The sequence below is a fragment of the Chinchilla lanigera genome, unplaced genomic scaffold, assembly GCF_000276665.1.
Source record: "Chinchilla lanigera isolate Chin_1 unplaced genomic scaffold, ChiLan1.0 scaffold00041, whole genome shotgun sequence".
NCBI classification, from domain to species: domain Eukaryota; kingdom Metazoa; phylum Chordata; class Mammalia; order Rodentia; family Chinchillidae; genus Chinchilla; species Chinchilla lanigera.
In genome coordinates, this window is record NW_004955442.1 from 5,106,018 (window position 1) to 5,127,950 (window position 21,933).

General features: G+C 37.3%; 1 long non-coding RNA gene across 1 annotated transcript in view; it reads left to right on the top strand.

Moving 5' to 3' along the window:
- Positions 1–21,727, top strand: part of LOC102019332 — a 39,247-nt gene extending 17,520 nt beyond the window's left edge. Inside the window, exon 3 of the long non-coding RNA XR_262114.1 lies at positions 21,401–21,727. This is a non-coding gene — a long non-coding RNA (uncharacterized LOC102019332). The remainder of the gene's footprint in view (positions 1–21,400) is intronic.
- Positions 21,728–21,933: the final 206 nt, after the last annotated feature.

A 21,933-nucleotide genomic window follows, 5' to 3' on the forward strand; every position in this document is an offset into this window, starting at 1 on the left:
TCTATTTCGGTCTATTGGCCCTTTTTAAATAGTGGCAATATGTTCTTATCTCTATTGAGTGTTTTTGAGTTTCTTATATTTTACGGCTAGTAACTCTTTGTCACGTATAGGATTTGCAAATATTTTCTCACATTCTATAGATAGTCTGTTCACCCTAGTGATTGTTTACTGTACTGTGCAGAAGCCTTTCAGTTTGATGTAATAGCTTTAAGACTAAGATTTAAAATGATGAAGTCTTAAGTGCAGCTATGTGGTCTTTTACGCTAGTATTCTATGGAATTCTCAGAAACCTTGCAGATTTGCTTAGAGTTCTAATTGGAGGTATGTTTGCTTTTTGTGTAGTGCTATACAGGCTTTGCAGTCAGTATTTTATTGAGGTATAATTTACATAGAATAAAATGCACAAATGTTGAGTGAACAACTGAATTCTCTTTTTAGATATCTGCATATGTGTAGAAGAATCCTACAGATATATATTCTTTGAATCAAGAATAGTCTATTTCCTTCACTGCAGATATGTCCTTCTACTCTTCCCCCATAAATTTCCTTCCCCAGAGGTAACTTGCACTCTATTACTCTAGATTGATTTCTATTACTCTAGATTGATTTTGATCATTTTTGAACTTCAGATAAATGGAATGATGCAGTACATACTCTTTTTAATTTCACTCTACACAATATTTTTTTTGTTTTAATAGTACTTGATTCTTTTTTGTTATTGAGTAGTATTTCTTTGTATTCCATTTGTTTATCTTTTAACCTTTTGATGGACACTTAGGTTGTTGACAGTTTTTTTCTATGTGAATTAAGCTGCTACAAATATTTGTGTACAAGGCCTTGTGTGAATATATGAACTACTTCTCTTGACTAGGGTCTGCAATAGCTAGGTCATCTAGTGAGTGTATGTATGATTACAGACTAAAACCTCCACAAACTGTAAGCTAAATAGACCTTTCATTCCTTAATTTTAGGTGTCAGGTATTTTGTCTCTGCAACAAGAGAAAACTAAGATAGTTCTAGAAAGTAGTCAGATTTTTCTCCAAAGTAATTGTTCTTTTTTACATCACTACAAGTAGCGTATGAGAATCCTTACTGCTTCCTCAGACATCCTGATGGTATCCAAAGGAAGAAAGATCCTGGGTTACATTCAGAATCTGTCACAGAGCTAAACTGATTTGTGATCACTTAATTTCTATGAATCTCAATTTTTCTCATTTATAAAATGGGGATAATAACCATCTTTTTCAGTATTTGTGATAATTGGAGACTATGAATATAAGGTTGCTGTAGTAAATATTCCAATACATAGGAGCTACTATTGTAATTATTGTCTGCATATTCTCATTTTATCCACCAGTGTGTTAGTTTAAGGTAGTGTTTGCCAAGAAGCAATGTGCAAGGTACAGTATGGTAGTCCTTGACGTTCATTTAAGTGTCACAAATACACAGTGTTCCAAAACACTGAATCACAAAGTGAAGATATATTTTTATTTCAATTTTCTTCAGTCCCAATTATATCAAGTGAACAGTTTCAGTTTAGTGTTCGTCTGTATTCAGCACTTCTCAGACACTTGCATATGTCCCTTTTTAATAAAGAGAGGTCAGGATGCAGATTCTTAGCCTTTAGCAAGCAACTGTATCTAGAAATAACTCAACTTTTTATTGTTTTAAAATTTGTATTGTTAGAAGAATTTATGACAAGTAATACTGATCGTATTTATGATGGTTTCATATTTCAGTAAATTATTTAAATCTAAAGAGTGAGTTGTCTGAAAGAAAAAATGTCAAGAAAATAATGGTGCAGAAGTAAGCCAGATGTGGCAAAAACAGTGAAAGTAGTTTTTCTATGACTGAAGTTTTGAAACCTTTGTGTCACAGAAGAGGCCCAGCACAGGTTTGAAAGGCGGTTTATAAATGATGGAACAAAGGCATTGGCAATTGAAAACTTATATGTTGAGGGCTGACAGTGACATCTCTAAGGAGTTAATAAATCAAGTTATAATCTGGGCTCAGTGATAAAATCAGCAGTGGAGCTCAGCCTCTTGACTCCTATTCTTTCTAGCATTTAATTAATCCTAGAGGTAACTGGATATCTTTACTACCTCTTAATTATAGGACTGATCTATGTTTATTGATGAAAAAATGTACAGATAAAAAGGAAGGGGAAATTGTTCAGCCTAAATCCCATCACCCAGAGATCATCCTTACTTGCATTTTGACATAGTCATTCATCCATCCTTCCAACCATCCATCCACTCATCCGTCCATCCTCATTTATGTATGTGTCTCACTCATTTAAGTATTTACCAAGAATGCATTCATTTACTTGACAAACACCAGTTATCCATCTAATATGTTCCAGGCACTGATATCAGTGGTGAGGATACAGAGATGTACAAACAGGAAAAGTATTCTTGCCTTTCCATCTTATTATTGTTTTACTCATTTACATCTTTGAAAATTTGTGTTTTAAAATACTGCTAAGATATAAAGTCACTGTATTGTATACTTTAAAAATTAGTGTAACATAAACATCTTTCTTGGTAAATGTGTATATCTACACTATGCATTTATAGGTTGTCTTACTGAAGTATAATTGTATGGAGGTAGAACTATTTACCAGTTTTGCTATCATTGGCCTTAAGGTTGTTTCCTTTCCAGTGTGAAATGAATATTGTGTATGGGCAAAGCTTTACTTAGGCTTTTCTTATTCTGCCTATTTCCAGTGTCACTACTGACTGCTTTCAGCCCCTGATAAGGCTATTTTGGTCACTTTGAACCTTTGTATCTTCATCTGATGAAAGACGCAATGCAATAGTCTGCTTCATAGGGATTTGCAAAGAGTAAGGAGCTTGGTCTATTGGCAAGAACATGCTAAATGCTAAGTACTCTCTGATGGTATCTAAGGTAATACTGCAGTAATGATTCTCCCTTTTATTAGTAATAATAATAATAATAATTATTATTATTTTGTTATACTGGGATTGAGCCCACAGGCCTCTTGATGCTGGCCAAACAGACTACTTAAGAGCTACATTCCAAACCTTTTATTTTTTATTTTGAGACAGGGTCTTGCTAAGTTAGTAAGTTCCTCAACCTGAGATCTTCATGTCTTAGCCTTCCCAGTGGTTGGGACAACAAATATATGCCACCCAGCTGGGGTATTATTAATATTTTCATGTGTGTACTGAATGGTATGATGCTTGTTTTTATTTTTTATTTCATTTATTTATTTATTTTTTGGTTTTTCTCCGGTACCGGGAACCGAACTCACGACCTTGCGCTTGCCAGGCAGGCGCTTTTGCCGCTGAGCTAAATCCCCAGCCCCATGATGCTTGTTTTTAATGCCACCTTTATTCCTAAAGCAGTTGCTCAATAAATGGGATCAATGAATATTGGAGGAATGAGTACAGAATGAATACTTGGATAAATGAATGACATTACAGGCATCTGTCTAAGAGCCAGAGTGGATTAATTTCTACACTTGAGATCAGCTTCAGGCTCATTATGGCCACAGGGGAAGTCCTGGTTGGCCCACCTGTGCCAACAATAGTCCAAGCCAAAGCTGTTCTGTCTTATGCTGATTCTCCTCTTATAGATAATTGTATTCAGCTTCATAGTAACCTCCCCAGTACACACAGATACAAGCATGTGAGTGTGCAGGGGTGTGCATTCTTCTTCCCAGGGGTAAAGTCACACAAAAAATACTGTGGGTTATCATCTCTGGAAGTGGGTATTTGGTGAACTAGATTGGGGTCAGTCAAGACGACTGTGATCGTAGAGGGAGGGCAATCTCCCACAAAGAGAGGAAAAGGGTGCTAAACTAAACTTCCCTCTTGTCTGTCTTATTTACCAAAGGGACGATAGAATCACTGCTAATAGTTGTAGAGTCAAGAGAATGGGGGTAAAATTATGGTTTTGCAAATTATTAGCTGTGCTGTCATAGACATAATTTCCTTATTTGTAAAATGAGGATTCTAGTGCCTACCTGTTTGAGTTGTGGGGATTAAATGAGGTAACCATAAAAACAGCTTAGTGAATGTTTTCCCATGGGCACAAGTCTGAGGTAGTATTGCATCTTCATTTGCCTTCTCTACTGAGAATCCAGCATGACAAAGTTTTCTAGGCTGATGAGAATATGAGAACATGAAAGCTTTTCATACACTTCATCACACTAATATTCTCCTTGGAAAATTTCTGGCCAAACCTTTGAGTGCTGTGTCCCATTCTCTCCAGCCTCTTCTCCCCTACTAGGGAGAGTTACAAAGTAATCCTTGTAAATGGAATAGCATAATCTGATCAAGGTATTTCTGTTTGGGCTCTGATTGGCTCTTTGTCCCTGTTTGGATCACACAGCATGTGAATTGTACAAGAGATTGGTTAAACTAGACTGTGAGCTCTTGAAAGACAGGGATCGTTTAGGACCTCTGATCCTGAAACATTCAGCACAAGATATGTGGTCAATGAAAACTCACTGAGTGACGCCCTGTGACTTCATTTATTTTCCTAGTGGAATGTAGGTCCTCAGAGGTAGGATTAAGTCTGCTTCCTCAGTGTTGGATCCCTTGTGCTTAGTAGGCTTGCAATAACTGCAGGTTGAATGAATGAATGAGACAGAGAGAAGAAATCGTCTCACACTTCTGTGCACTGTGAGCAGATAAACAGATACACATCTAGGAGGCGCTATTTCCTGGCTAGGTCTGTTGGATTTTCTCATCTGCTCTGTGTCGGCATGCATTCAGTATGAGGCCCTACTCCAACGCTCCTGCCTTGATTGATCATCTGCCTTGTGATAAACAGGAAGGAAAATCATTATGGCACAAGTGCCTTGTCATTCCCCTTGCCTCTCTCTTTGATAGATGCTCTCCATTTGTGGAGTCGTCGGTGGAAACCTAGAGGAAATGATTGCTATCCACGCTTAACCTGGAGCAAGTTCATCATTAAACAACTCCTGTGATTTCCACTGCTCCACATCCATCTTTTTCTCACAGGACTGAGAAAGAACAGGGTTTTTTGACTTTATGGCAGAGAAAACTGCCACCTAATTGCCCCTTTTATCCTCTGTAGTTAGGAGTTAGATAAGGGGGATCATCATAAAATAGACAGATAAGTGGAACTATAAGAACTTTTAAAATATTTTTAAAGGGAGCATTTGACATGATTTAGCAAAGTTGGTACCATACATATTCAATAACCCAGCAACTGGAATCCTAAGAATTTACCCCCGAGAATTGCATACATTTATGCATCAGGATATATGTGCAGGATACAAAGTTTTGAAGCACGTTGTTCAGAGTAGCTCAGACTGTGAACAAAAGTAAATATCTATCTACATAATGGTATCTTTTTATAATATAGAGCCTTTATATATTAGCATAGTATACAGAAATAAAAATGAATAAAACCAGAGCATGCATTTTCATGTTCACAGTGTTAAATGAAGAATAATATACATACTGGACCATAGTATGATCCTGCTTATATAAAATTAGAAAAAATGGCAAAATAGAATATACCACTTAAGAATGCACACAGACAAGAAAGCTATAAGGATAAGAAAACAGAATAATCACCATAGGTTTAAGGTAGTGATTATTTCTGCAGAGAGAGAGAGAGAGGCATTATGACTGGAATGTTGATCATATTCTATGTTTTTACTTGGCTGATAGTTACACGTTATTTACTTCATAAATACTTGTTAAACTGTGCCTTTATGTAGTTTCTTATACACCCATCATTTTTAAAAACCTATATTGTTAAAATTCTTATTCCTAAACACAGACTATAGAGATTGAATTTCAATTTAACCTGGTGTTCAGACCAATGCTACTCAAATGTGAGAGATCTTAAAAAAGGACCCCTGTTTTTGTTAAATATTCAGATTGTCAGGTGATTCTGATTTCATAGGCATGAAACTAATATTATTCTTCTGATATAAAATTTTTTGAAAAACTGGTTTAGAAGCACTTTTTTTTTTTTGCCTTAGGATAACTTGGAGAGCTTTAAGAATGACTCATTTCTAGAGTCTGCTCCCAAAGCTTCTGATTTCATTTGCCCAGGGCATAGCCTGGGCATCTAGATTTTTAAAATCTCCCCTGGTGACTCTAATGTTCAGTCCAGAATACTGGCTTAGGTTAGTAGTTTTTAAATTGTAATGTGAACTTGAATTAGCTGTAGATCCTATTAAAATACATATGTGATTCAGCAGAGCTGGGAGGGGCTTGGGATTCTGCATTGCTCACAAGCTCCCAAGGAATTCAGACGTTACTGGTGCAGGAAGCACACTTTGAACAGCAGAGGTTTAGACCCTTTACAACCAGACAGCAGTTTGAATCACATCTCTGACACTAAATCGCCATTACCTGGAGCAATAATTAAACCTCTCTGAGCCTTAGTTCTATAATTAGGAGTGGTAATAATTATCCTCATCTTCTAGGTGATTGTGAGAATCAAGACAACCAAACCAGATAATGCCTAAGCAGAGTTTTAGGAGAGGGCAAGCACTCAGGAAGGTTCCTGTTGTGCTGGAAGCCCAGTCTCTTGGAAGTTGTTGCGGGTGGGCCCATCACTTCTTTATTCTATATGTGTGAAAACACACACTTATGCACACAAATATATATATATATATATATATCTCCAAAACATCATAGCCTAGCCTAGCTGAATTTAAACACATTCAGAAACACTAACATTAGCCTGCAGGTCTGCATCATGAAAGAATATCATAGTCAAGCCCAAGGAAAGATCAAAATTTAACTTTGAAATATAGTTTCTACCGAATGCATATCACTCTTACATCATCATAAAGCTGAAAAATTATGAAATTGTTATAAGTAGGGACTCTCTGTGCATATGTATAAACATTTTTAGAGTAGGTACTCAGCAAATATTAGTTGAATGAATGAATAAATAAATAAATTAGGGGACAGGCAAATTTAGACATGTACATATATACATACACATATACATACATATACTCATGTATATATATGTATGCTTGGTGTCTTTCCAGCTGTGAATCGATATACATCTATAATATGCAATACATGTATATGCTTATGCATGTACATTACACAGGTATGTATATTTGCTTGTTTTTTGTTTCTCCAGCCATAAATGAAAACACACATTCATATATAGTATATAGAATGATAGTACTATATCCTGTGTGCTTCCCCATTCGTTGTCTGTCTCCCCAACTATAATCCATCCACTCATTTGCTCTGTCATTGCTAAACACCTATTCTATTACAGGTACTTAGTGGGAAAAAGGCAGGAAGCAGATTACAGATAAATTACACGGTCATAAAAATCTTATGTAAGACATACGCTATCAAAAAGAAACAACAGGGTAAAGAGGATGGACCAGTGTGCTTGTGTGTGTGTGTGTGTGTGTGTGTGTGTGTGTAGGGTAGCCAGGGAAGGTTTTCCCGAACAAATGATACTGATGACTTGGAAGATACCAGGGAGAGGTGCTGATATCTAGGGAAGGAGCTCTCCAGGCCCTGTGAGGTCAGGAAAAAGCCCCAGCCGGGATCCACTGCAAAGTGCTTGCCCTCTTCAGGGAGTAGGGAGGAGGAAAGCGTGAGAGTTGGCAGAAGACAAAGCCAGAGCAGTCTGGAGCTTGGCTTTTTCTCTGAAGGAGACAAGGAACCACTTGAGGGTGTGAACAGAGGTACGGTAGGACCTGATTTAAATTTTATAACAAACAGAATGGATCTGCTGTGTTGAGAAAAGACTGCAGGAGCACAGGGGAGAATCAGGTAGGCCAGCTGGGAGAGCGTAGCCCCCCTTCCACTAGCCCAGAGTTGGAGCAGTGGAAGTAATACAGGGCTATTATATACAGCTGGCCAGGTTGGGTGTGGCACAGCTGGGGGACACACACGGGTGACTTGGACTGGCACCCCTGGTGTTTTGCAGTGCGCAGTATGCACAATGATATGTAGTGACTTTCTCAGAAAGAGGTGGATTCCATGAAGGCAGGCATTTCACTTTGCTTCATGCTCTATTCCTAGTGCTCAGGCAGCATCTGGCACAGAGAAAGTGCCCATAAAAATGTACTGTGTGAATGATATTCCTGCTTTAACCTCCTGCATACTTGGAAGCACAGTTCCTGCAGCTGAGTTAGTAAAGGTTAAAGCATGTTTAGGCAGTTTGGCAAATATCTCCATTTTTCCTTGATGGCCACTTTGAGTGCCCTGGCATGAAAATCCCTTTGCACTTCAAAACACAGTCATTTTATGTCATTGGTGCAAACCAGCTTTTAACACTGTTCTTTGCAAAGAAGAAGACATCAATTTTATTATATTTTGTCTTCCCACTCCTCCCAAGCATCACAGCTGAGTCACCTCTCACTCGAAGATCTGTTCGGGCTGCAATTAAAGTTAAATCACCTCTGGGACCAGAACAGTCTCATCTTTATTTACAGGACCTGCAAATCAAGCAGCTCCCCCTTAATTTTAACAACTCCTTCAGAGGCAAAAACCTCTTCTCCAAGAGAACAGGTGGGGAAGTGATAAAGGATGGTCACAGCACATTTTCTTCCTTCAGGGATGAAAAAGAGACCCATTTGGGAGAGGAGAGCCCATATTGCGCCATGGCAGTAGACACCTCACACACTCTGTGTGATGCTTTTGTCAGTTGCATACATGACCTTGAGCACGTCATGGAATTTGCTGAACTCTAGTGACTTCATCAACAACAAAAAAAGAGAGAATAATGCTTGGTCAAAAGAACTGTAAGAATTAAGAAGTTGCATATGAGAAAGTTTTTATATTTTGTTTTGTTTGAAACCCTTCTCAGTGTTTATGATTGTGCTAAAATGTCTTGAGTTCCACACGTGTCTCTCTACTCCTATCTCTCCTTCTCTATTCATTAAATTCATACAATGTTTATTACTAAACATCTATCATGTGCTGGGTGCTGAGTCCTATAGTAGAGAATATGGTACGTAGTTTCTACTTTCAAGCTAATGGGAAAGATCACACACATAATGATATGGTAACCACTGTGCTACACTCTAGGCAGGAAAAATGTTGGGAGTGTGGCTGGGGATATAGCTCAGTTGCATAAGCTCCTGCCTGGCAAATACAAGGTCCTGAGTTTGATTCCCAGTACCAAAAAAAAAAAAAAAAAAAAAAAAAAAAAAAAAAAAAAAAAAAAAAAATGGCAGTTATGAGAATCTATAATACAGGGACCAAGGAGGACTGAAGGATCAGGGAATCCTCTCTTGGAAAAATGGTACCAGAGACAGAAAGGACGGCTGAAGATTTGCCAGATGATGGGAATGAATAGTCTTTCATTGGATGGATCAGCATGTGCAAAAATCTGAAGATGAGAGAAAACAGAAGGCTGGTTGGCGGGACTGCTGCAAGTGGAAGGAGAGGTAAGAAAAAAAAAAAGCAGAAACATAGGCACTGGAGAGATCAGGTAGGCAAATAAGGCTGTTAGAATAGTAGTGAAATAATGTTGCTCTTCGCAAGAGATCCTGATCAAGCATCTAGTAGTAATAACACTGAACCAAGCAAGTCCCAAAGTGAACAAACAAAACACCACTAAATAACCCTGGTTTAACTTCCTTGCATCGTCAGAAACTTATTCTGTAAGAGGTCCAGGCTGATGTATGTCTTAAGTCAATTTGTCAACTTCTAACTTGATGTATGTTCAAGGATCTCCCTCTATGAGGTTAGAAAATGAGATTATTTCTTGCTCTTCTGACTTTGGAAGGAAAGGTGAGGGAACACAAGTAGGGAAAGGTACTTTCCAGTTCTGTTGGGTGGGTAAACAGAACTCCCAGCCAGAGAAAGCCAGTGCTGTATGTAGTTCTCGCCTTTAATCATATTCTTTGGATAACAGTCCTCTGGAAATGCCTATCAATCACTTTGTGACATTATTCTAATAAACAAAATGTCCCCCTAGCTGAGCCCCAGCAAACAGAAGGCTTTGCCCTCCAGGGGACTGGTGGCCTCCTCTTGTTACCATGAAAAGCTCATTACCAAGCTCAGGCAATCACATTTACATTGCTAATTGAAGAAGAAAGCTACAGTAAGCACTAGAGTGAGAATTATTGGGCAATATCAAGGAAAAACTTCCATTTCCCCTGGGGGTGTCGTGTTGGCAGCCATAAAGGGCTGCTGTGCCTGATGCTAATAAAACAGAAGCTTAAAATGGTCACTGAAGGAAATCAGGAGTCTCTAGAGATTCTCAGTGATTACCTCTGATATGGAACTTGGGCCATTTCAAGACAATGGGACTTGGTTGAAGTGGGGCAGGGTGGCAAACAGGACTCATATCTTGGATGGGTTCTCATGGGACCAGTGGAGATGCTTAACCCAAATTGGTTGGTTCACTCTTAATCAGATGACTAATTGGGCTCAGGAAATTGCAGGAGTTCCCCTACATTTTCACCATAGCTGTGATTTGACCTACGATCCACTTCTAAAACCACTTCTCTGTCTCCAAATGACATGGATCCAAACCTTGTCTCACATGTTGATTACAGAGTGTGCATGCATTTTGATGAATGCTCCTTGTACCACACCAGATAAAGGGCCCAATGCAAAGTCTTTAGTGTGAGCATGTTTGAAAAATCTTAGTTGGCATTGAGGGAGTATTCGTCCATCTTTCATTGTTATAACAAAATGCCTCAGGCTGGGTAACTTGTATAGATAAAAAGTTTATTTAGTTCACAGTTCTGAAGGTCCAAGAGCATGACACCAGCTCTCTGGTGAGGGTCTTCTTCTTATATCTCCATATGGCAGATGGCGTCAAGGAAGGAGCACATGGTGAGGGAGAAAAAACAGAAGGTGAGAGCAGCCAGTCTCCTTCTATAACGATCCTCTCTTGCAGGAACAAATCCTAGAGACGAACATGGTTCTGGTGGGTTCCCAGTGACACAATTACTTTGCACTAAGCCCTGCCTTTTAAAAGTCCTACCATCTCTTAGCACCATCACATTGAGGACCTAGCTTCCGAGACATGAATCTTTGGGGACACCCTCCAAGTAAGTCCAAACCATAGCAAGAAACAGTCCCAATCTTGCGCTGCAATTAAGTTTTTGTATTTTGAATAATGTGGATTGTGAGGATTTTCTTTAGCCATTGAAATTAAGTTGGGCTTCACAGACAGCAAAGGGTTAATTGGAAGTAGCCCAGGTGCAGACTTTTGAAGAGAAGGGAGGAAAAGAGCATACCTGTAGCCTCTAGCTTCATTTTAACTTGATGGGTCTCTTCTCCTTTAATTAGCATTGAAATATGGGGATGTTCAAACACAAGTAAAAACACTGAGAAACCAGGATGGAGTCACTTGTGTCATTATCACCCAGCTTCAACAATGATCAACTCATGGCGCCCCCCCCCTCCACATATTCCTCCCTTCCTTGAGAATACTTTGAAGCTAATCCAAGATCTAATGTTATTTCATTAATAAAATACTTCAGCAAGACTCTCCAAATGTACCCATATTTGACCATTGCACAATAATGTATGGAAATACCACACTGGACTCACTAATATGCATAATGAAAATTAAAAAATACATTATAAACTAAAAATTTTTATTAAAAAATCACATTGAAAGTACAATTTTAGAAATAACAATATCAGCATCAAGTCCTGAAATAAGCAATAATTTCTTACTTTTATCAAATATTCCAGCCATTGTTCAAATGTTTCCTCTTGCATCATGATTTTTTACAATGTAATTATTTGCTTTAAATGAAGACAGATTCATTTTCCTTATTATTTTAAAAATTTATATACAGTAATGTTGACTGTTCAGTTCTATGAATAGCATATGTGTAATTAGGTTTACATAGCCACCACCTTATTCAGTATACAGAACAATTTCACCACTAAAATTCCCTCATCCTGAAACAGAACAGACTCCTTCATGAATACAGGAGATGGAAGCATTCTCAGGCCTTAATCCATACTGCATTACCCACTAAAAGGGAAAGCATGTTTTTTCCCATCCTTTCTTGCTAACAACGAATGAAATATACCCTTGCCTTATTCCCCTACTCATATCTCCTTAGAACCAGGTACCCTTCCCTGGGGGGAGCACCAGGATATCTCCAAGGATGAGAATTATTGCTAACCCACGTGCATAATTAGAAGATATTGCTCTAAAAATGTTAGAGAAGTCTCAAAAACTACCATGCACATGACCCAAAGGAAAGTTACCGAACTTGCCCACCCATCTGATGACACCTGTAATACCTAATCACATTCTTTCGTTAATAGGCCAGTCTTATTTTTGTCCCTCAAAGCTGTACCCCACTTCAACTCTTCTTCTCCTCAAATTGAAGTCTTTTTGCCATTTTTTCTTCTTTGTCAATTAGAGGTTTGCCTATAAATTTGTACTGTTACTTTGCTTGTAATTTCCATTACCACTGAAACAAGTTTCCACTCACATCCTGTATCAGCCAAGACCTGTTGTGGTCAGCCCTCGACCTTCTCCACAGGGTTTTTTTTTATTTTTATTTTTTGTACTGGGAATCAAACTCAGGACCTGTGGTTGCCAGGCAGGTGCTTATGGCACTGAGCTATATCCCCAGCCCCTACCTTCTCCTAACCCCTAAAAACTCCTCTATTCTCTATTGCCACAGATTGCTGTTCCAGAATGTAATGTGAATGGAATCACACAGAATGTAGCCCTATAAACATCAGCTCAATCCAGTTGCAGAACATTTCTATTATTTTGGAATGTTCTCTCATATTCTTGTCACTTAAAGAAAAGTTTGGAAACCACTAGGATCAAACCTCATTTGCTATTGATTTTTTGAAAGCGAGTAAAATCTCCTCCCATTTTGGAAATCCTCAATTTCACAAGCAGGGCAAAAAGCCTAGTGGATTTCCAAATAAAGTAGCACCACAGAGGATTCTGGACAGAGGGCAGGGAGGTGAGAAGGTGTGTGCGCAGCTCATTGCAGAAGGAAGTTTTTCTCCTGCCTTGGGCAGACAGGCCTCCTGGCAGAACTGTAGCCAGTCATCCAGACTGCAGCTCTCCAGGAGCGCTGGCATTCTGTGAGCTTGGCAACAAAACAAACACAGTCAGAGACAGCAAGCATATTTCTTAAAAGTCAACTTGATCTACCTCCTGGAGGGGAGGCTGCCTGTCCACGTGCCAGTCACATTAAGTAGTTGATTTCCTGCCAGCAGTCAGTGCAAAAGGAAACCCACATGAGCTATGAGGGTACCCTACCTGCCAACCTGAGAAGGGAAGAGTATGCTAAAGTATGCTCCTCTACCTAAAATGCACATAGCCTGGGTCCTCCTTGAAAACAATCCCTCTCTTACTTGTCAGGACAAATGTAAATTTAGAAGAAGAAGAAGCTATTGACTTACTTCATTTTTCCATGCATGGAACTTCTCCAGGTGTGCTCAGGTTGGGAAGCCATGTGTGTGGGTTGGTACATCTTGGGAAAACATTGCTGGTCTAATGTTTCTTGGCCAGTTTAAAAGCAAATGGTTGCCCCTGGAAACAGCTATCAGTTTGGAAATAGTAAGTTATGAATATGCTCATGTTTGCATTTATGGAAAAGTTTCTTGCCTTTAATAAGAGTAGATAATGTATGGTTGCTGGTATTATAGGGTTTTCAAGTCCACAACAAACCCCTTAAGATAGGAAACACCGATGTTTGAGTACATCACTGAGCATTTTCAATAGTAACATATCACACACAATTAGCCCAGAAGAATAAACAAAAAAGAAAAATCGCTTTCTAGTTCAAGTTTCAAAATCTGAACCACAAAATGCCACTGACGACCAGCGTGGGTAGGTGTTCACTTTTCTTTTCTTCTCAGTTTGTTACCGACATCTCAACAGGGTCAAGTCCTTTATTATTCATACAAAAGCCTGCCCTTTGTAGTTTCTGCAGAATTGAACCCCTCACTTTTGACTTCTTCTTTAGAACCATTTGCCTCTCTTGGCTGACCTCACCATTCTGCCTCTTCACTTCTCAATTTATAAATGGGATGTCAGTAGCTCAGTCAAAACTGCTTCTGTTGAAGATAAGGCTAAGGATGTGTGGTTGGGTGGAAGACAGTGGCCTTGAAATCTTATGCTTAGCACATCTATAGTACTGCGCAATTAAGCCATTTGTACTACATCCTGGCACTCCTATGGTTCATGTGCTTGCATTGTTATGTTAAAAATTTTTTAATCCATTTCTTACCTTGAATTGCATTACCAAGTGACTCCCCCCACTTCATTTGTTAAGTATCTTTGGGATGTCCAGGACCCAGGAGAAGGAGTAAGGAGAAGAAAATTACCCATGTACTACATTAACATTAGCCAAACATAGGAAATAGGCTTCATGACTTTAAAATTACAAAAGCACAAGGATTTTTAAATACAATTTTTAAAAACAACTTAGAGTCAGTTAAAAATTATGGGTTTATTGTGCTTCTATTATTTTGCAATGATAGTGTCTCTGGATGCAAGGCCCTGGAACTTACTTTATCAGGTTCACCAGGAGATTCTTACAAGATTTAGAAATGACAGCTGTAGAGAGCTTACCTGCTTCCCAAACGAGAAAGAAGATAAGTACTTTTTCCAAGGAATGGCTTAAAAGAAGGTACGTTGAGCAATGAGTGAGAGTAATAATATTTCCCCAAAGACTTGGTAGGGAAAGAGAAGCCGATTACAATGGGAGAAGAGAGAAATGCTGCATTAGCAACAAAATGTAGATAATGAATTAGTTATTTAAGAGCATTAAATTGTTTAATGCTAGATTGAGAATTTTGGAAGCAAGGAAATTCATTCATCTTAAAATGAAAAGCTAGGGAAACAGTATTCAGACCAATGAAAATTTTTCAAAGGGGCAAAAATAATAAGAAGGCATTTTTCAGTGAGCCAAAGTAGGGCATTATATATGTCGCTTCTGGCAGCAGAAACATTTCTGGAGGTTTTGAGCCTTAATTCTTTCCAACTTTAGTCTCTGTGCATACAGAAATCTCAGTGAGTTTTTACAAGATAGACCTTGACTTCTAGTACTCTCTGGGGTTCCAGAGAAAGAAAGTTCTTCCATTAATCAAAGTGGGAAGTCATCATTTTATCAATTATTCATTAATTTATTCCACAGACATTTATTGAATTTCTACCACACATTAAGTACAATGCTAGACTCCTGATAACTGACCCCATACTCAGATTCAGCCATTGAACATTGACTGTTTTCCTGTTTTCATGGATCAGAGATGCAGGAGTATCTTAGCTATGATTTTCCGACTCAGGGTCTCTCATGAGATTGAAGTCAAGACTTTGGCTGACAATGCGGTCATCTGAAGGCTCGATGTGGGTTGGGGAGCTGATTTCCAGGACAGCTGTGGGTGGGAGGACTCAGTTCCTTGCTGCATGAATCTCTCCATAGGGCAGTTGGAGGGTCAATTCAAGAAGACTTTTCTCAGGTTGACTGATTCAAGAAAGACCACAGGGGAAGTTGTAATGCCTTTCAACCTAATCTTAAAAGCAATGCAATGTGATTTCTATCTCTTAGAAGAGAGTAACTAAGTCTAGTCCATACACAAGGGAAGGAGAATAAGACCTATCTTTTCTTTTTATTTGAAAGAGAGTAGTAAAAAAAAAAGAACAATAGAAACATGCCAACATCACAGACATAAACAAAACAAAGCAAGAACATTAAAAGTGATACAAGGTTTCAAAACAAAATGATAGGAATTAACAGTGGTTGTTATATTACATATTGTTATCTTCAACTATGTTGCTCAGATTACCAGATGTAAGAATGGAAGGTTGATTAAACCATTAAAGAGAATAAAAAATAATTATTAAATAAATATTAGAGATAATACAGAGTTTCACTAGACAAGATGGTAGGAATTCACCAATGGTTGTTCCATTGCATACTGTTGTCTTCTAATCAGTTGCTCAGACTACCAGATATAAGCATGCAAAATTGGTCAAAATATTAAAAATTTTAAGAACTAACTGCTTCTTTCAGTATACCATCAGACATCAGCAATACAGTTATCCCAGCTATCCTTCTGTCTCTCTCTCTCCATATCTATATCTATATATCTGTATGTATGTATGTATCTATCTATATTGCCTTCCTTCATTCTTTCTTTTTCTTTTTTCCCTCATCTCAGTTGTTCCTTCCTTTGAGCAATTTCTTCCCCTTTCCTATCACCTATTGTACATTTTGAGTTTTACTTTTTCAAGTTCCTATATCAGGGAGACAATATGATGCTTACACATGTGGGTCCTATTTATTTCACTTATGAGTATGGTCTCTAGTTGCATCCATTTACCTACAAAAACCCTGAGTTTATCTTTTTTATAGCTGAGTAATACTCCATTGTATAAAAATACCGCATCTTTTTATCCATTCCTCAGTTGATGGGCATTTGGGTTGTTTCCAAGATTTAGCTATAAGAAATTGTGTGCTATAAAGATGGGTGTACATATATTGCTGTGGTATGATATTATTAATTTTTCTGGGAAAATACCCAGACAGGGAATAGCTGAGTTAAATGAGACCTCTAATCCTAGTTTTGTGAGCAATCTCCAAACTGATTTCCACAGCGGTTTCACCATCTACACTCCCACCAACAGTGGAGTGGGGCTCCTTTTTCCTCCACAGCCCCTCCAGCAGTTGTCATTGGTTGATTTCTTGATAATGACCATTCTTTCTGGAGTGAGATGGAATCTCAGTGTTGTTTTAAATTGCATTTCTCAAATTACTAATAACGTGGAGCATTTTTCATGTATTTATTTGCCATTTGTATTTCTTCATCTGACTAGTACATATTCATCTCAGATGCCCATTTTTTGATTGGGTCTTTGAATTTGGGGGGCCTGATTTTTTTTAATTCTTCATATGTTTTAGATCAAAGTCTTTTGTCTGAGGGGAATTTGACTAATATTTTTTCCCAATTCATGGGTTTTCTTTTTACTCTATCAGTGATTATTTTTAATGTGCAGAAACTTTTCAGATGAGATGTCCATTGTTGATTCTTTGAAGTATTTCCTGTGCAGTTTGGTTTTTGTTCATGAACCCTCTTCCTACCCCTATGTCTTCAAGATTTTTACCTACTTTCACTTCCAATAGATTTAATGTTTCTGTTTTAATATTTAGATCTTTGATCCATTTTGACTTTAGTTTAGGGCGTGGTGAAAGACATAGTTCTAGTTTTAGTCTTCAGCATGCAGAAAGCCAGTTTTTCCAGCATCATTTTTTAAAGAGGCTATCTTTCTTCCAATGAACATGTTTGGCTCCTTTGTCAAAGATAAAGTAAGTCCTATCATTTTAAGGGAGGCATATCAAAGAACTTGTGAACAACTTTTTATAGTTCCACACATCTCACTTTGTCCAAAATATTGTTACTTGAGTTGTGAATAGATTCAAATGCATCTTTAAGAATAATGTATAAGAAAGTTGACCTAACCATCTCAGATATTCATTTTATAATTATTTTCATAATTAATTTTATGATTATTATAAAGTTATAGTTGCCCATGTTCAAATGTGACCAATGTTTACAGTACAATAACTGGGGAAGAGGTAGGTTTTAGGAACAACATCATATCTAGGTCTTACCTCCAGAAATTCTGGCTCAAGAGATCTTGTACTGGGTAGATATGTTGGTAATTTTTAAAAGTTCTCTAAATAATGAATCATTGACCCAATAAATTAAAAAACTTGATTCATTAACCTTTAAGCATTTGGCTACTGGATGCCATTTTAGTCTTTATTTAACTGCATAATGTAGTGAGCTCCTCAAGTATTTTTGGTGGCTTTTGTCACCATTCATCCATTATTATTCATTTTATACATATTCTGGTTTAGTCTTCTTATGTGTTTTGGATTCAGTTCCTTAACTATATTAGAGTTTGACATATTGATATTCCTTACAGCTTCATCATGCATTCACACATCTAGAGGAATAATCTTAACTCCAACAAAATTGGCTTGAAGCATGTGTGTGCTATGTGAAAATGTCAGGAATGCTATAATTACATTTTATCAGGTGAAGTTTAACATTTTAATAGGCAGTGTCTAAGACTGATTTGACAGGGTGTTTTTGGATGGTGAAATGGATGCTCAAAATAAGAAAACACCACTCAGAAGCTAAGTGAATCACTTCTGCCAGACAAGTTGGATTGAGTTTATTCTGAAGGGCTTGCACAATTTTTTGAAGTGTTGTCCTCTTTCAATGTATATTCATTACATCTGATTTGGAAGGTTGAAAAAATAACTCTTCTGTGACTTGTTAATCATTAAAGAAGAAGAGTGAAAAGTTGGACAAGTTCCAGTAGTATTTACCTTAGCATTTATCTTATCCCATTAAGAGTATAATTTACTAAAATAGTAAGAGTATAAGCAACTTCATCAGTTACATAGTTCCATGTGTCCCTTTGTGTGTTGAGACATAACACCAACCAAATTGGATGAATGGGTTCATTATAGCCACACTACTTATTATCATTATTCTCTCATAGGAGGGAATTTAATTTACTTGGCTTATTATTGTGAGCAGTCACAATTTCGTTGCCTTGAGTTAGGTCTTTGATTGGAAGCATAATTTTGCACATTAGCTGATAAATAGATGTATTGGGCATTTTACATATGAGAATAGTACTGTCAGTTCTTTCATGAAATCTTGATTTCTTTTTAATCTCAAAGAAAGATTGATATTTTCCATGTAATGTTAAAATGAATCTCCGTGACATGGTACTCTAAGTAAAAGACCCCAAAAACTCCACTGAAAGACTTCTACAGTTAATAATCAAATTCAATAGCATAGCTGGATACAAGGTCAATATTCAAAAATCAATAGCATTCCTGTACAAAAAGAGAAAACTCACTGAGAGAGAAATTAAGGAAACCACACCTTCACAATAGCATCCAAAAAGAAAAAAAAAGAAAAAAAGAGAAAAACTTAGGAATCAATCTAACAAAGAAAATAAAAGATCTATACATCAAAAATTATGGCACTCTGAAAAAAGAGATCAAAGAGGATATCAGAAAATGGAAAGACATCCCTTGTTCATGAATAGGAAGAACCAACATTGTGAAAATGGCCATACTCCCAACATTGCCACACAGATTTAATGCAGTCATGATCAAAATACCATTAGTATAACACACAGCTCTAGAGAAGACATTCCTAAAATTCATCTGGACCCAGAAGAAACCTAGAATAGCATAGGCAGTCTTGGGCAATAAATGCAAGGCAGGAGGTATCACAATCTATGACTTGAGATTATACTACAAAGCTACTGTGATAAAACCTGCATAGTACTGGCAAAAAAGCAGACTGGAGGATCAGTGGAACAGATTAGGAGATACAGATACAGCTACAAATACAATCAGCCACCTTATTTTTTACAAAGGGCCAAACATGTTCAAAGGAAGAAAGATAGCCTCTTTAATAAATGGTGCTGGAAAAACTGGCTTTCCACATGCTGATGACTAAAACTAGACCCATGGCTTTCACCACGCCCTAAACTAAAGTCAAAGTGGATCAAAGATCTACATATTAAAACAGAAACACTAAATCTATTGGAAGAGAAAGCAGGTGCAAATCTTAAAGACACAGGGGTAGGCATCAGTGGATGCATACTGTGGATATCAGTATAGGGATTCCTTAGAAAACTAGGATTAGAGGTCTCATTTGATCCCACTGTAGCCCTTTGAGAATTCCAAGAAAAATTGAAAACATCATACCACAGTGGTATATATGCATCCATGTTTATAGCTGCACAATTTTTAATAGCTAAATCTTGGAAACAACTCACACACCCATCAACTGAGGAATGGATAAAGAAAATGTGGTTTTATATAATGGAGTTTTGTATAATTTTTATATATGTGGTTTTATATAATTTTTATATAATGGAGTACTACTGAGCTGTAAAGATGGATAAACTCCAGGATTTTATAGGTAAATAAGTGCAACTAGAGACCATACGCATAAGTGAAATAAATCAAACTCTCATGTGTAAACATCATTTTGGCTGTCTGTGCAAAAAACTGAAAAAGTAAAAAAGACCCAAAATCTAAAATAGATATTGAAAAAGGGGGAAAAAAAAACTGTTCAAAAAGAAAGAATAACTGGGATGGCTAAAAGGAGAAAAGAAGAAGGGGAAAAAAATATATGTACAAAGATAGATAAGATAGTTACACTATCGGCTTCTTTTATTTCATTGAAAAAAATCGGTTTGTGCTTATATTGTTTGATCAGTTCTGCATGCCTATATCTTGTAATCTGAGCAACTACCTTGAAGATAACAGTACGCAATATATTAACCATTGCTAATCTCCTAGTATCTTATTTTGAAATTTTGTATTGCTAGTTTTCTTTAAAATAAAATAAAAGCAATAAATAAAATGAATCTCCCTTTGAATAAGGCTAAAACATCTGCCAAACTGGGACTGCCAGGTTTGACTTAACCAATCTAATTAACAACTTCTTTCTTTCTATGCATAGCACATTAGGGAAATAGAGGTTAAGGGACTAGAGGTAGAAGTGTGACCTCAAGTCCCCACTTGGTAGTTTATTATGTATGATCCTCATATAAATTAATAAGGATTAAATCAGTGCATGCTTTTTGTTTCTGTTAGTCTTACCTATTTCTTCCCTACACTGTTCACTTGCTGCAGCTCCTGTTTCCTTTGGGAAGCTTTCAAATCATAATGCCCAACCCTCCACATGCATGGGAATTTACTCAAAGAAATTCAAGCAGTATGCTATTTTTTTTTTTTTTTACTTTTTTTTTGGTTTTTCTCCGGTACCGGGAACCAAACTCACGACCTTGTGCTTGCCAGGCAGGCGCTTTGCCGCTGAGCTAAATCCCCAGCCCCCCAAGCAGTATGCTATTAATGGAAATTTGGTTAAGCACTTTAGAGACACTATTCCATTGTCTTACATGGCTTACATGGTTACTGTTGAGAAGTCTTTAAATATTGTTAGCATAGCTTTTAAAAATAATGTTTCTTTTTGTGGCTGTTTTTAAAACTTTCTCATTGCTATTATATTTTACAAGCATTACTATGTTAGCTCCAGTATTTGTGTATTTTTTTGTTTTTTTAAATTTTTTTTGCTTTATGTATTATCGCTACTTGACATTCATAGAGTTTCTGAATCTGTGGTTTGGTTTTAAGTCAGTTTAGAAAATTCTCTTCAAAAATTGCTTATATCCTCCCCTACTAGTCTCAGTTTTTTTTACTCCCTTGTTGGCACAGAGTTTTTTTCAGAAGCTTTGTATATCTCTTCTGCATTTTGTGCATATCTCATCATTTTATTTATCCCTTTGTTTCATTCTTGGTATATTCTATTGATGGATCCTCAAAAAGGCTAATTCTCTGCTTTTCCATGTCCAGTCTCATGTTTAAATGTTTAGTGAATTCTTAATCTTTTTTCTTCTTTTTCAGTTTAAGAATTTCTACTCAGACAGCTTCTCTGAGACCTGGAACAAGACATGTGGAAAACAGTAACTTAGCAAAGAGAAAAAAAGTAGAGCTCTGGGAATGAAGAATGAACTGATAAGAAAACTAGAAGCTACAGAGAAACTAAGGGAACTACAGATATTGTAGAGAAAATTATAAAGCAGTCTGGACTGCTAATCCCAGGTCCTGGGGATGAGGTGTTGTCTCCACAAACACAAGATATGTTCAGAAAGGTCAGAAGCCCCAAGAAGAAACCACAGGCCAGCCCACTAGCCCAACAAAACACATGGGTAAACTGCAAATAGAGCATGAGGTTTTACTCTGAAAATTATTTCCTCCACATAACAGGATAAAGTTGGAGAATAAATTCACTGCAGTGTCTGCTACACTTAGGGGCAATATAATCAGAAGCAACTGGGGGAAGCGGTTTATTATTTAAAACTGATTTACTCTGGGAATCAGACTTCGGGGTCTCTAGGATCACTTAACACAGTGGTTGTGTGGGAGATGGTCACAAA